Consider the following 15,187-nt stretch of genomic DNA (forward strand, 5'->3'; position numbering starts at 1 on the left):
GTGTGGGGAAGTGGGTTTTTGATATCTAAATCCAGCCTAGCACCAGGAATGCTCAGGGCCTACTCAAGAAGGCAAATAATCCTTTCCACTAATATTTACAGGGTAAAATAAGATTGTTGTTAGAGTATTACATTTGACAGTAAAATAGTAGTCAAGTTCTCAGACTAATTTAAATTGGCTAATTGAAATAAGCGAATATTCTAGAAAAATTAATGGTACTGGACAAAAGCTGTTCCTAAAGTGTCAACTAAAATTTTTATTGGTAGTTCATCTCATGGTAAAATTGCGTAACATGTAATGAACCTAAAGCAGTCATATTTTAGTGCAAAAAATTAAAATTTAAAAACTATCAAGACTACATTATAAAATTTCCAAAAGCCTCCTAATATTTAAATCAAGAAAGGGGGGATAGTAGAAGAATATCATGTAAGGAAAAATATCCTGTAAGTAAATTACATCTAGAAAATTTTTACTTTAGAAAATTAACTTTCATTTGTAATGCTAATAGCAAATGAAAAACACACATGGTTTCAAAACAAGCCAAAGGAAAATCATTTGGGCAAAAAATGAAAAAGGATCCCATGTCAAATTTATAGAAAAGATTCCTTTATTAACTTTTGGTCAAGAATATGTTTGTATATTTTCAGAAAACAACTCCAAGACCATGCGGATTCCTGCAACAGTGAGGAATTGACAGGACTACTCCAACCATGAAGACAGAAGAGAAACAGTCCAGAGATGGAAGATGCTGACGATGCCTTGCCATACTAGCGGTCAGCAGCTGTGCGTCACTGCAGGTTGCCCAGGACCAAACCAGAGAGGGTTGGACCTGCATTACCACCATTTGTCCACCATCCAGAACTGAAATATCATTGCTGACATGTACACATAAGGATCTGTTTGACATTGAAATTTGGACTCAAAAGAACTGTTGGCCCAGAAAGAAACTCACTACAGACTGACTCATTTGCCTCTCAGGATAACCATTATTGCTTGTCCCATTTTCAGTTCTTATAAATGTATTTCTAGTATCACATGATCTCACTCATCTAGGGGAAATAATGAACAACATAAACTGATGAACAAAAACAGACCTGCAGACAGGGAAGCATCGATCAGACTGTCAAACCTCAGAGGGAAGGTAGGGGAGGGTGGGGGTTAGGGGGAGAAATCAACCAAAGGACTTGTATGCATGCATATAAGCCTAACCAGTGGTCACGGACAACAGGGAGGTGGGGGTATGGGTGGGGAGGGGTTTGGGATGGAAATGGGGGGATGAGGACAAATATGTGATACCTTAATCAAAAAAGAAATTAAAAAAAATAAAAAAATAAAACACCCACTTGATGTCCACTGGAAAAAAAATAAAACAGCTCTATCTAGCTATAATTCACTTACTGTACAATCCAGACTTTAAGGTGCACAATTCAGTGGTTTCTTGTGTATTCACAGATACTTGCAATCATCACCCTTCTAAAAATTTACAATGTTTTTATCACCTCAAAAACACCCACATCCTTGAGATATCCTCCCCTTACCACCATCATCCTCGTTCCAGGACTAATCAAGTACCAATATACTTTATATCTCCAGAGATTGCCTGCTCTCGCCTTTTATTTGAATGGTATCACATCATATGTCAGTTTTTATGATTGGCTTCTTTGACTCAGTATGTTTTCAAGATTTATCCAAGTAACAGCTATTAGTACTTCATTCCTCTTTATGGCTGAATAATATTCCTTTGTATGACTCTACCACATTTTGTTTATCCATTCATGTATTGATGAGCCTTTGTGTTGTTTCTACCTTTTGGCTACTATGAATAGTGCTACTATAAACATTCATATACTAGACTATGTGTGGATGGATGTTTTTAAGTCTCTTGTGCAGGTACCTAGGAGTGGATTGCCGGGCCACACAGTAAACTCTGTGTGTAATCATTTGAGAAACCGCCAAACTGTTTTCCAAGTGGCTGCTCCATTTTCCATCCCCACTGGTGTATATGATTTCTCTACAACCCCTCCCCCACAAGAGTTTTATATTTTTGACTCTTACATTTATGTCTCTGACCATTTGGGGATGATTTTCTCTTATGGTCAGAGGTAAGAGTGCAACATCGTTTGTGTGTATGGTTAGCCAGACCCCTGGCAGCACTTGTGGAAAATCAGCCCTAGACATAGAGGTTTATTTCTGGACTCTCAGTTCTCCTCCATGGATCTCCATGTCTTCTATCCTTATGCCTGTCTTGACTACTATTGTTTTATAGCAAGATTGAAACTGGGACGCATGAATTGTTCTGCTTGGTGCTTCTTTTTTAGGGCTGTTTGACTGTTCCAGATCACTTGTGATTCCACAATAATGTCAGCCGGATTTTTATAGGGATTACTAGAGGCGCGGTGCACAAAATTTATGCATGGGGGTGTGTGTCCCTCAGCCCAGCCTGCACCCTCTCCAATATGGAACCCCTTGAGGGATGTCCGACTGCCCGTTTAGGATCAGGCCTAAACGGGCAGTCGGACATCCCTCTCACAATCCAGGACTGCTGGTTCCCAACTTCTCACCTGCCTGCCTTCCTGATTGCCCCTAACTGCTTCTGCCTGCCAGCCTGATCATCCCCTAACCCAGGGGTGGGCAAACTTTTTGACTCGAGGGCCACAACGGGTTCTTAAACTGGACCGGAGGGCCGGAACAAAAGCATGAATGGAGTGTTTGTGTGAACTAATATAAATTCAAAGTAAAGGAGTGGAGGGGAGAGCAAGAGAACCAGATAGAACAGCTGGATCTGGCCCGCAGGCCGTAGTTTGCCCACGGCTGCCCTAACCACTCCCCTGCCAGCCTGATTGATGCCTAACTGCCCCCCTGGCAGCCTGTTTGTCCCTGACTGCCCTCCCCTGCAGGCCTGGTCACCCCTAACTGGCCTCCCCTGCAGGCCTGGTCGCCCCTAACTGCCCTCCCCTGCAGGCTTAATTGCCACCAACTGCCCTCCTTTGCAGGCCTGGTCCCTCCCAACTGCCTCCCCTGCAGGCCTGGTCCCTCCCAACTGCCCTCCCCTGCTGGCCTGATCACCCACAACTGCCCTCCCCTGTAGGCCTCATTCCTCCCAACTGCCCTCCCCTGCTGGCCATCTTGTGGTGGCCATCTTGTGTCCACACGGGGGCAGCCATCTTTGACCACATGGGGGCAGCCATCTTGTGTGTTAGAGTGATGGTCAATTTGCATATTACTCTTTTATTAGATAGGATTAGATAGGATAGAGGCCTGGTGCATGGGTGGGGGCCAGCTGGTTTGCCCTGAAGGGTGTCCCGGATCAGGGTGGGGGTTCCCTTGGGGCATGAGGAAGCCTAGGTGAGGGGCCTGTGGTGGTTTGCAGGCCTGCCACGCCCCCCGGCGACCCAAGCGGATGCCCTGGTATCTGGGATTTATTTATTTTCTATAATTGAAACTTTGTAGCCTTGAGCGGAGGCCAAGGCAGGCCAGGGCTGCAGAAGCTTGGCTTTCTCCATTGCCGGGGGCAACTCAAGCCTCCTGCTCTCTCCAGCTCCATGGCTGCAGCCATTTTTGTTGGGATTTATTTATCTTCTATAATTGAAACTTTGTAGCCTTGAGTGGAGGCCTGGGCTGGCCAGGGTATGCGGAAAGCTTGGCTTCCTCCATTGCTGGGGATACCCAAGCCTCCTGCTCACTCCGTGGCCTCAGCCATCTTGGTTGGGTTAATTTGCTTACTTGCTCCTGATTGGCTGGTGGGTGTGGCTTGTGGGTGTAGCGGGGTGATGGTTAATTTGCATATTACTCTTTTATTAGATAGGATATTGAATCTGTAAGTTGTTTTGGGCATCAGTTTACCATCTTAATAGTGTTATCTCTTCCAACCCATGAATAAAGGGTGTTTTCTCATTTACTTAGGTCTTCTTTAATTTCTTAAGTCAATGTGGTTTTCAGGATGCAAGATTTGCACTTCTTTTGTTAAATTTATTTATAAGTATTTTAAAAGCTATTGTGAACAGAATTGCTTTCTTAATTTCATATTCAGATTGTCATTACAAGTGTATAGAACTATAATTAATTTTTTGATATAGATCTTGTGTCCTACAATGTTGTCAAAGTTCACTTACTGATTTATTTGGATTTTCTATGTACACGATCATATCATCTGCAAATAGATGTAGTTTTACTTCCTTTTCAATCAGGGACGCCTTTTGTTTCTTTTCCTGTCTGATTTCCCCAGCTTAGAATCTCCGGTACAGTAAGAGCTATCAGGAGTCCCAGGTATTCTCAGGACTCCATGCCTGATGTGGAGCCTCTGGTTCATGAGTGGGGCTGGGCGAGGGAGCCCGAACTTCTTCAGGCACTCACCTGGGACTTGGCTCAGCAGGGGATAGCTGAGGGCAGGATGAGCAATGCTGATGTTCTACTCCTTTCTGGAAGAAGCCCTCTCACTGGGAGTGGGGCAGACGGGCCCTGTGTTTTGGCTGCAGCAGTGTGGAGTGGGGTCTCTCACTTGTTGGACTGGGATGGGGAGGGAGAAAGCAAGTCTTTGTTCAAATACCACAGTCTCACTCTTCTTATTGAATTTGTATGGGTTTTCTCAAATAGATGTTTCTTCACTTGCTCTTTGCTTTTGGGACCATTTCCAAAGGCTTACAAAAAAAACTTCAGCAAAATCACTGGGGAGTGGGTGAGTGGAGTTCCTCACAATGTCACATTTCAGAATAATCTCATCAAGTTCTTTGAAAATTCTGTCTTGATTTTTATTGGAATTGCAATGAATCTAGAGATCAGTTGTTCTCAAGGTTAGCAGATATCAGAATCACCTGGAGGGATGTTAGAAAGGAATTGCTGGCCCAGCCTGTGTTGCTCAGTGGTTGAGTGCTGACCTATGAACCAAGGAGGTCAGGGTACATGCCTGGGTCACAGGCTCAATCCCCAGTGTCGGGTGTGCAGGAGGCAACTGATGAATGATTCTCTCATTATTGATGTTTCTCTCTCTCTCTCTCTCTCTCTCTCTCTCTCTCTCTCTCTCTCTCTCTCTTTCTCTTTGAAATCAGTAAAAACTAAAAAGAAAAAAGAATTGCTGGGCCTCACCTTTGAGTTTCTGCTTCACTAGGTCCTTGATGGGGTCCAAGAATTCTAATTTTTAACACACTCAGGTGCTGCTGCTCTTCCACAAACTAGACCTTGAGAACCACTGCTTATAGGCCAACCGGAGAAGAATCAAAATGTTTACGATATTATGTCCTCCTATCATGAACATGACATACCTTTTCATTTATCTGGTTCTCTTTAAACATCTCAATAAAATATTATATATTTTTCTACGGAGGTCTAGCACATTTTTGTACATGGTACTTGATGTTTTTATTATTATTAGAATGTGATCTCTTTAACTATATTTTTACTTGTATATCTAAATTAATTGAATTTTGATATATTAACCCAGTGGTCGGCAAATTGTGGCTCGCGAGCCACATGCGGCTTGCGAGCCGCGGTTTGCTGCTCTGTTGACTAATGAGTTTGCCGACCACTGGGATAGGGGCTTAATCACAAGGAACAACAGCAGCCTGTAATTATTGGAATCGAGAGTCTAGGTCAGTGGTCGGCAAACTCATTAGTCAACAGAGCGGCAAACCGCGGCTCGCGAGCTGCATGTGGCTTGCGAGCTGCAGTTTGCCGACCACTGTATTAACCTATATCCTTCACATTGTAAATTCCCCTCTCCTCTTTTTTTCTCTAACAATTGGCCTATTGTTTGTTTTGGGTTTTCTATTTAAGTGGCCATACATTTGCAAATAATGATGTTTTATTTCCCTTTTGATCCCTTAAGCCTCAATTTTGTCTTTATTACCTTACACTGGCTATGATCTCCAATACCTCAGTAAACAGAATGATGACAGACATGCTTGTCTTATTCCTTATTTTAATGAGACTGTAACTAATATTTCCCCATTTAGATGATGATTGTTCTGTTTGTGTTGTTTATTTTGTAGACATTTTTAACCAAGTGAGGAAATGTCCTTTTATCTTAAACTAGAGGCCCATTGCAGGAAGATTCGTGCAATAGGCCTTCCTTCCCCTGGCTGCCGGCACTGGTTTTCCTCTGGCACCCAGGACCCAGGCCTTCGCTCGGGTCAGAGACTTCAGTCTTCGCTCTGGCAGGAGTGCCACTCCTGTAGCTCCCTCTGCCCTAGAAGACATCCCGCCCTGCCTGGCCCCTCCGCACCTGCATGCATGCTGCCCAGAGGCCTGGAGCGGCTGGGGGGTGGGGCTGCCACCATCTTTGTTGGGTTAATTTGCATACTCACTCTTGATTGGCTGGTGGGCATCTTGAAGTGACGTCAAGTTGCCTATTTCTCTTTTATTATTGTAGATTACTGTTTGTTTTTTTTTTTAAATGAATGGGATTGAAGTTTATCAAATGATTTGTTTGCATCTATTGTGGTCAATATGTGATTTTTCTTAGCTAATCTGTTAATGTGGCAAATTATACTTTATGGATTTTTCCATACAGTAAAATTAAATATTCAATTTTAAAGCATCCTTTAAACAATGCTTTATTTATTGGGATAAACACAGCTTGGTTGTGTTTAAGATTTTTACATCTATAATCCTGATTGATATGGGCCTATATTTTTCTGTTCTTGTAACACTTAAAAAAAAAATCAGGTTGTGTTTGCCTTGCAGAATGAATTGGGGTGCTTTTTCTCTCTTTCATCTAGTCTGGAAGAATATGTATCAAATTGGTGTAATTTATTCCTTGAAAGCTTTTTAGAACTTTGGGTGTAAAACTGTTTTGGCTTGATGCTTTCTTTCTGAGAGGTTTTAAATCACATTAATTTCTTTATAGCATGATTCATATACTGAAAAAATTCTTTTTGCATTAGTTCTCAGAAGTTAATTTTCCTATATCATGTAAGTTGTTGAATTTGTTGGCATGTGATTATTGATAGTATTCTTTTGTTTTAATGTCTGATTCATTTCCCCCTTTCATTAATGATACTAGAGGCACAGTGGCCAAAATTTGTGCATGGGGGGGGAGGGGATGTCCCTCAGCCCAGCCTGCACCCTCTCCAATCTGGGACCCCTCAGGGGATGTCCGACTGCTGGTTTGGGCCCAATCCTGGGCCTAAACCGGCAGTTGGACATCCCTCTCACAATCTGGGACCACTGGCTCCTAACTGCTTGCCTGCCTGCCTGATTGCCTCTAACTGCCTCTGCCTGCCTGCCTGATCGCCCCTAACCACCTCTGCCTGCCTGCTTGATTGCCCCAACTGCCTCTGCCTGCCGGCCTCATCGCCCCCTAACTGTTCCCATGCCCCAGCCAGATTGATTGCCGCCTAACCACTCCCCTGCTGGCCTGATTGCCCCCAACTGGCCTCCCCTGCAGGCCTGATCTCACCCCTAACTGCTTGCTCCCCTGTGCCAGCCTGATCTTGCCCTTAACTGCTTGCTCCCCTGCCGGCCTGATTGCTTTTTTGCTTTTATTATCATTTTTTACCTCTTATCTTCTGCTTTCTTTAGTTTTACATTATTTGCCTAACTTTTTAACATGGATAGTAGACTCAATAAGTTTGAGACTTTATTCTTTTTTAATGTAAGCATGTAAGGCTATAAACTTTTCTCTAAGAACAGCTATGCATGTATCCCATAAGTTCATATATATATAATGGTTTAATTATTCTAAGTTTTCTTTAAAGTTACATTATGATTTCTTTTTTGCAACTTGAGTTATTTAACAGTATACTTTTAAATTTCCAAATACCTTTTTGTTATTAACTTGAAATTTAATTACATTGCAATTAGAGATGATAATAGATATGATATTTATTTGAAATTCGAATTCATTTTTCCGTAAGGCTGATAAGTGATTTTTAAAAATACACTATCCTGCCCTGACCAGTTTGGCTCAGTGGATAGAGCGCTGGCCTGCAGACTCAAGGGTCCCAGGTTTGATTCCGGTCAAGGGCATGTACCTTGGTTGTGGGCACATACCCAGTGGGGAGTGTCCAGGAGGCAGCTGATCTATGTTTTTCTCTCATTAATGTTTCAGGCTCTCTATCCTTCTCCCTTCCTCTCTGTAAAAAATCAATAAAAATATATTTAAAAAAATACACTATCCTGAGATGCCTGGTTTGGGTGGTAGTTTTCCCAAACATTTATAGAACAGATAATTCCAAATTTTACCAAGTCTTCCAGAGAATGGAATAATAGGTACAGTCTGCAATTCAGTTTTTGAAGAACTGAATAGAGAATATACCAAAAACTTGATTTTTGAAAGCATGAGCATTTTCTGTGGAGAAAGTTAAAATTAGTGGTTTTGGGGCAATAGGTCTTTGGGATAAAAAAAGTGAAGTTAGAGGATGTGGAACTCAGAATTCTCATACACCTTGTTGGGAGTGTACACTGATAAACAGACTTTGGGGAAAATTGCTGTAGCTTTGAGAATTACTATTCACATATTTCAGTATGATCGCACCTTGCGATCCAGTGATCCTGCCCTAAGTGTGTCCTAGAGAAGCTCTGAACACCAGGAGAAAGACACAGGAATGCCCATATTGCTTATCATAATGACCCAGGGGCACTCAGATGTCCACCGACAATAGAGAAGATGTGTAACTATTCATCTATAGACAAAGACTGTACAGTTTTCATAATTTATTATATAGTATGTGTAATAATAGAATAGTATAAATAATTGAAAATGAAAGAAATACCCTTATTCATGTCAAATTGGATGAAGCTCCAAGTGTAACATTGAATATATGAAACAGATCACAGAGAGCTACATAAGCTGTGGACCCATTTATATAAAGTTCAAAACCAGGCAATACTAAAATATGCATGTTAATTTTCACTGGAGGATATTTTCCCACTGATTCTTAGAGAGAGTGAAAGGAAGGAGAGAAGGGGAGAGAGAGAGAGAGTGACAGAGAGGGGGAGAAATACCGCCCCGGTGGGTCAGGGATGGAACCTGCAACCCTGGTACATGCCCTTGACTGGGAATTGAAGCTGGGATCACGCCGTGCGCAGGCCAACGCTCTAACCACCGAGCAACACCAGACAGGGCTAAAAAACTTATTTTAGGAATACATTAAAAGGTGACAAAATGCTTCCAAAAACCAAGAGAGTGATTAATTCAAAGCCTCGGATATGGGTTCTGTGTGCACGCAGGAAAGGGCACACCAGCTGCTCCGACCTCCTGCTCAGCTGGTGGTGGGCCAGGGGTGTTCGCCTGAGTCGCATTGATTCCTCTCTGAAATCAATACATTTATCTTTTATGCCCTGTGGATCTGAAATACCTCATAAGGAATTGTTTAAAAGGTATTTTTCCATTATGGTCCACACCATATTATATTTTCTTTGGGTGGGCAACATAGGGATTAGGCATCTATGTGCGTTCCGAAGTCATCGCCCTGGTGAGTCTGGTTCGCATAGGCACCTTCGCAGCTCGTTTTAAAAGGATCCTGAGGCCCTGGCCGGTTTTGCTCAGTGGGCAGAGCGTCAGCCTGCGGACTGAAAGGTCCCAGGTTCGATTCCTGTCAAGGGCATGTACCTTGGTTGCGGGCACACCCTGGTGAGGGGTGTGCAGGAGGCAGCTGATTGATGTTTCTCTCTCATCGATGTTTCTAACTCTCTATCCCTCTCCCTTCCTCTCTGAAATCAAAAAAGATGTATTTAAAAAAAAAATAAAAGGATCCTGAGGAACAGTAACGCCAAGGAGTAGGGAAGTGCGAGTCTACTTGTGCTAGAAAACAGGTTTGGGTGGCAAGCCTCATGCAGGCAGTCACAGGAGTAACACGTGGCTGCCCTCCACGCTCTCTCCCGGGGTGCAGCTCACTGGACCAGGAAAGGCAATCCAGCCACAAGTTAGGAGCTGCATGGCGGGGAGGCGCTGTTTCTGGGGGTGGGTGACCTGCTTGGCTTCTGAAATCCTTCCTGACTCCAGGCGGTGAGCAGGGCGGGCTTCCGCACCCAGCAGGCAGTCATTCATCTCCTCTCCCGGGGGCCGCACCCAGAAAGCTTCTCTGGCCTGGGCCGTCCGTCCGTTCTTACTGCCAGGCAGGGCTCAGCTTGACCCACACAGTCACGAGGGTTCAGACTCGGACAAGACGGCCTGGGTTTGAATCCTGGATAAGCATTTATCACGCAAACTTGAATCTGTGCCTCGGTTTCCTCATCTATAAGATAGGGATAAGAAAATATCTGCCGCCAAGTGTTTTGGTGAGAATTTAACATGAAAATATACCCAAATGCTTACCAGAGTGTCTGACCCCTGGTGGGTAACCTGTACATGAACCCAACGATCAATAATCACTGCCTAAAACGCAGGTTGCATTCATTCTATTGACCACTTGGGGGAGCCATATAGCTGGAAAACACCGAGTTCCCGGGAAAGCCAAGTACATTTTCAGCTCTGCCTGCCTGTTAGGGAGACTCATATTTGCATTTGGAGAAACAGAGGCTCAAAGAAGAGAAATGATTTGCTCATAGTCATGCAAGTAACTGATAATCTGAGTTTTCAAGCATGGCTAGCTACGTTTACTGCTCTCTGTGGCGTGTCTGAGTAGAGTTAAAAATAATCCTGCCCTTCTCAAGTTCTCGGCTAAGTTTGTGTCGTATTTTATTTTACTTTATTGAGGTCTATGTTTAAATGGCAGTAGCTTAACAGCTGTTGTTTAATATATATGATGCTCTGGCATATACATAGTTTTTATAAAGCGCAGGCATTAGGCATTGCTTTCAAGAAACTTACTTATATGCAGGACTAAGGACACACACACTCCCCTTGGTGACTGCATTACATTTCAAAGCTTCAAGTACGCCCTATAAGCAGATAATTCTCAAATTTATATTTCCAATATAGATCTTCCCCTGGACTCCAGGTTCATGAATCTAACTTCTTACACGAAGTTCCCACTTGGAAGCCTGTGAGACATCTCATGTTCTCATTATGTAACGCTGAGCTCCTTACCTTCCGCACTTATTCTTCCAACAGACCTCCTTACTAGTATTTCAGTTAGTGCTACTCCATCCTTCCGTGTGCTCAGCCAGAACCTCTGAGTTGCCCTTAAGCCCCCTCTCCCATTCTCCACATTGAATTCATCAGCAAACATGCTGGCCCTATCTTCAAGATAAATCCAGAATCCAATCACTCCTTCCCACCTCCAGAGCGCCCATCGTGGACCGAGCCACCACCTCATCTCTGGCTGTTGCCATGGCCTCCACACTGACGCCCCGCTTCCGCCCTTCTGTGGCTACTCTGTGAAGTGGCAGACTGAGCTGGTGACTCTCAGCAGTGTGGCATCCCATCTCACCAAAGTCCTTATAGCTGTGCCTCCCTGTGGTGTCGCCAATCATCCCTAACATCTTCTGCTACTCCCTGCCTCCCTGACCCCAAATGCCTGCAGAACTCCCTTCCTCACCCCTTCCTGTCAGCACTGCATGTGGTCACCTTTCCCCTCACCACTCTTGAAAGCTTGGAGGAAACATGAAAGGGCCAGTGATACGTCCCTTCGAAGAAAGAGGCACCGTTATCTGGAGAGTGGGGAAGAGGCAGTGGGATTGGGGCTCTTGAGAGGGAGGAATTGGCACAGAACAGTAATGGCAGAGCAGGGCCTGTTGCTCAGAGGTCTCTCCTGACCAACACCTGTTAAAGGTCCTCATCTCTGCACGGCTCTCTGTGCCCTAGCTCTGCTTGTTTACTAGCTTGCATTTGTCACTATGTGAAATCATTTGGTTTATTTATGTGAATACTCCCTTATGTCTTCCTCTTCACAATGGACAGAGGGGAATCTAATGTGTGAAGGCAACGGTGAGGATATTGGCAGGAGCAAAGCTTGGGTGCCAACAACACCTGGGACCTTTAGTCCATTGCTCTTACTGTCTCTTCACTGTCCCTCATCCCTCTCATGTTCTTGCTTCCTTCGCGTCTTGCTTAAATCCATGGTCAATCGTTTCAATCACTTCTTTGCCCCTCTTCATTGTATTCTGTTTGTTGCAAGACAATAATTCAGATGTATTTAGACTCATCACCTTGATTTTGCTTTTTAGGCCTTTCAACTGATTGGATGAAGCCCACCCACATTATCAAGGACAATCTCCTTGACTTGGAGCCAGTTGACTTTGGACATTAATCACTTCTCTAACATACCTCACAGCAGAGTCTCAATCAGTGTTGGACTGTGTAACTGGGGGGCCTACCCAGCACAGTCCACCTCTTATCAACAGGACACCTGTATTCATCTCCTTAACCATACTTAATATCCAAATAAAGACCTGATACAATCCAAGGTGTGCTTACCCTCTCTATAGAAGAGAAGGCAGTCTTCAATCTTCTTCATATCCTGAAATTTAAGTAATGTGATTAAGGTGAACTATTATTAATATATCTATGTTATATGGGACAAGAGAGAGTAGAACATAAAGATATTTGATACATACGCATAGACATATTCATCTATATATATAAAAAGCCAGCGACCGGAATGCTGTAATGACCGGAACGACCGGTCACTATGATGCCTACTGTGGCCAGCGAACCAGCCGATCAGGAGGTGGGGCCAGCCAGCCAACCTCCCACGGCCCCTCCCCCTGGCTGGCCCTACCCCTGATCAACCCCCCACCCCAATAGGGGGTGGGGCTGGCCAGCCAACCTCCTGCAGCCTCTTCCCCTGCCCTGCCCCACCCCAGATTGGTGCCCCCACCCCGATCAGGGGCAGGGCTGCTGGCCAACCAACTGCGGCCCCTTCCCCCCAGCGGCCACACCCCCAATCAACCCCCACCACCCCGATCGGCCCTCAGACCCTACCCCCAGCCAGCTCTGCCCCTGATTGGCCCCCTCCCACCCCAATCAGGGGTAAGGCCCGCCAGCCAATCGCCTGAGGCCCCTCCCCCCAGCCAGCCAGGCCCTGATCGGCCATGATCAGGGTGGCGGGCCGGCCAACTTCCCACTGTCTTCTCCTCCCGACAGTCCCGGCCCCAATCCACCCCGACAGTCCCGACAGTCCCGGCCCCAATCCACCCCGATTGGGGCCAGGCCGGCTGGACCCCACCATGCATGAATTTGTGCACTGGGCCTCTAGTAATAAAATAAGAAAGAAATACTTATAACAATTGTAGTTCTCATATCTGCAATTAGTCATGTGATTGTAGCTGGTATTTGTAACTTCCTGCTTTTTTATTATTCATCCCATATCCTCTCAGCTAGCACCTGAGCTGGTCATGGCCTTCTGCCTGGTGAGGAGATTGGAGCCTTCAATTCTGGAAGGATTAGGCCAAGCATGTCAAACTCAAAGGCTAACGTGGGCCAAATACGAGGCATGCGGCCCTCGGGCTGTGAGTTTGACATGCTTGGACTAGGCCATTAGTGGTCCTGCCTGAATTGGATTGTTGTTATTTTCCACGAATATCCCTGAGCCTTCCTTTGTATGGGCCTATTCATATTTACTATTTCTTGTGTCAGTTTTCATAGTTTGTATCTTTCTAGGAATTTGCCTATTTCATCTAAATTACCTACTTTGTTGGCATGTAGTTGCTTATAGTATTCACGTATAATTCTTTTTCTTTTGGTAATGTCATTAGTGATGTTGCTACTTTTACTTCTGACTTAAGTAAGTCAAGTTTTTTCTCCTTTATGTTTAGTCAGTCTAACTAAAGATTTTTTTGGTCAATTTTCTTGAAGTTTCTTGACTAAGTTTTGCTTTCATTGATTTTCTCTATTTTTTTCTATTCTCTTCTATTTATTTCTACTGTAGTCCTTAAATATGTTCTTTGTTCTGCTTGCTTTAGGTTTAGTTTGATCTTCTTTTTCCATTTTTTCTAAGATGGAGAATTAGGTTTTTGATTTGAGGAATTTTTTAAAAATTTAATTTTATTTGAATATATTCTTTTTTAAAATTTAAATTCTTTATTGTTTAAAGTATTATATATGTCTCCTTTTTCCTCCATTGACCTCTCCTCGGCCACTCCCCCCCCCCCCAGCACATGCCCTTACCCCCCTACTGTCTGTGTCCATGGGTTATGCTTGTATGCATGCATACAAGTCATTTGGTTGATCTCTTACTGCCCCTCCATGCCCCCCACGCCCTGCCATCCTTCTGAACTTTTATGTTCTGTTCGATGTTTCTATGTCTCTGGCTCTATTTTTGTTCATCAGTTTACATTATTCATTATCACAAATGAGTGAGATCATGTGATACATATCCTTCTGACTGGCTTATTTCACTTAGCATAGTGCTATCCAGGTCCATCCATGCTGTTGTGAATGGTAAGAGTTCTTTCTTTTTTATAGCAGCATACTATTCCATTGTGTAGATGTACCACAGTTTTTTATTCACTCATCTGCTGATGGGTACTTAGGCTGTTCCTTATTTTAATATATTCTTATTGATTTCAGAGAGGAAGGGAGAGGGAGAGAGAGATAGAAACATCAATGATGAGAAAGACTCATTGATTGGCTGTCTCCTGAACACCCCACATTGGGATCCATCACGCAACTCGGGTATGTGCCCTGGCTGAAAATCTAACTAAAACCTCCTGGTTCATAGGTTAGCACTCAACCACTGAGCCACACCAGCTGGCTGATTTGAGGAAATTTTTAAATTAACATAGGCATTTACATTTATAACTTTATTCTAAGCTCTGCTTTACTATATAGCCCATAAGTTTTGGTATGTTGTAGTTTTCATCAATCTCAAAATATTTTCTAATTTCTTTTATGACTTCTTCTTTAACCCATTAATCATTGAAGAGTGTGTTGTTTAATTTCCAGTAATTTTCCTTCTGTTCTTGATTTCTAACTTAATTCCCTTGTAGTCAGAAGATGTGCTTTATATTATTTCAATGATTTTTAATTGAATGAAGCTTGCTTTATGGCATACCCTGTGGTCTATCCTATAGAATGTTCCATGTGTATTTCAGAAGAATATGTATTCTGCTGCTGAATACCTCGCTATAGATATGTATTAGGTCTGTTTGGCTTATAACGTTTTTCAAGTCTTTTATATCCTTGTGAATCTTCTCATTTTATTTTATTTTATTGAGAGAGAGAGATATTGAAGTCTCCAACAATTTTTGTTTATTGTCTATTATTTTTAGTCTTGTCAGTTTGTGTTTCATGTACCATGAGGTTCTGTTAAGTTCATATATAATTATAGCATTTATATATTCCTATTGGATTGACCTTCTATTATAA

The sequence above is a fragment of the Plecotus auritus genome (assembly GCF_963455305.1).
Source record: "Plecotus auritus genome assembly, chromosome: 7".
Taxonomy (NCBI): domain Eukaryota; kingdom Metazoa; phylum Chordata; class Mammalia; order Chiroptera; family Vespertilionidae; genus Plecotus; species Plecotus auritus.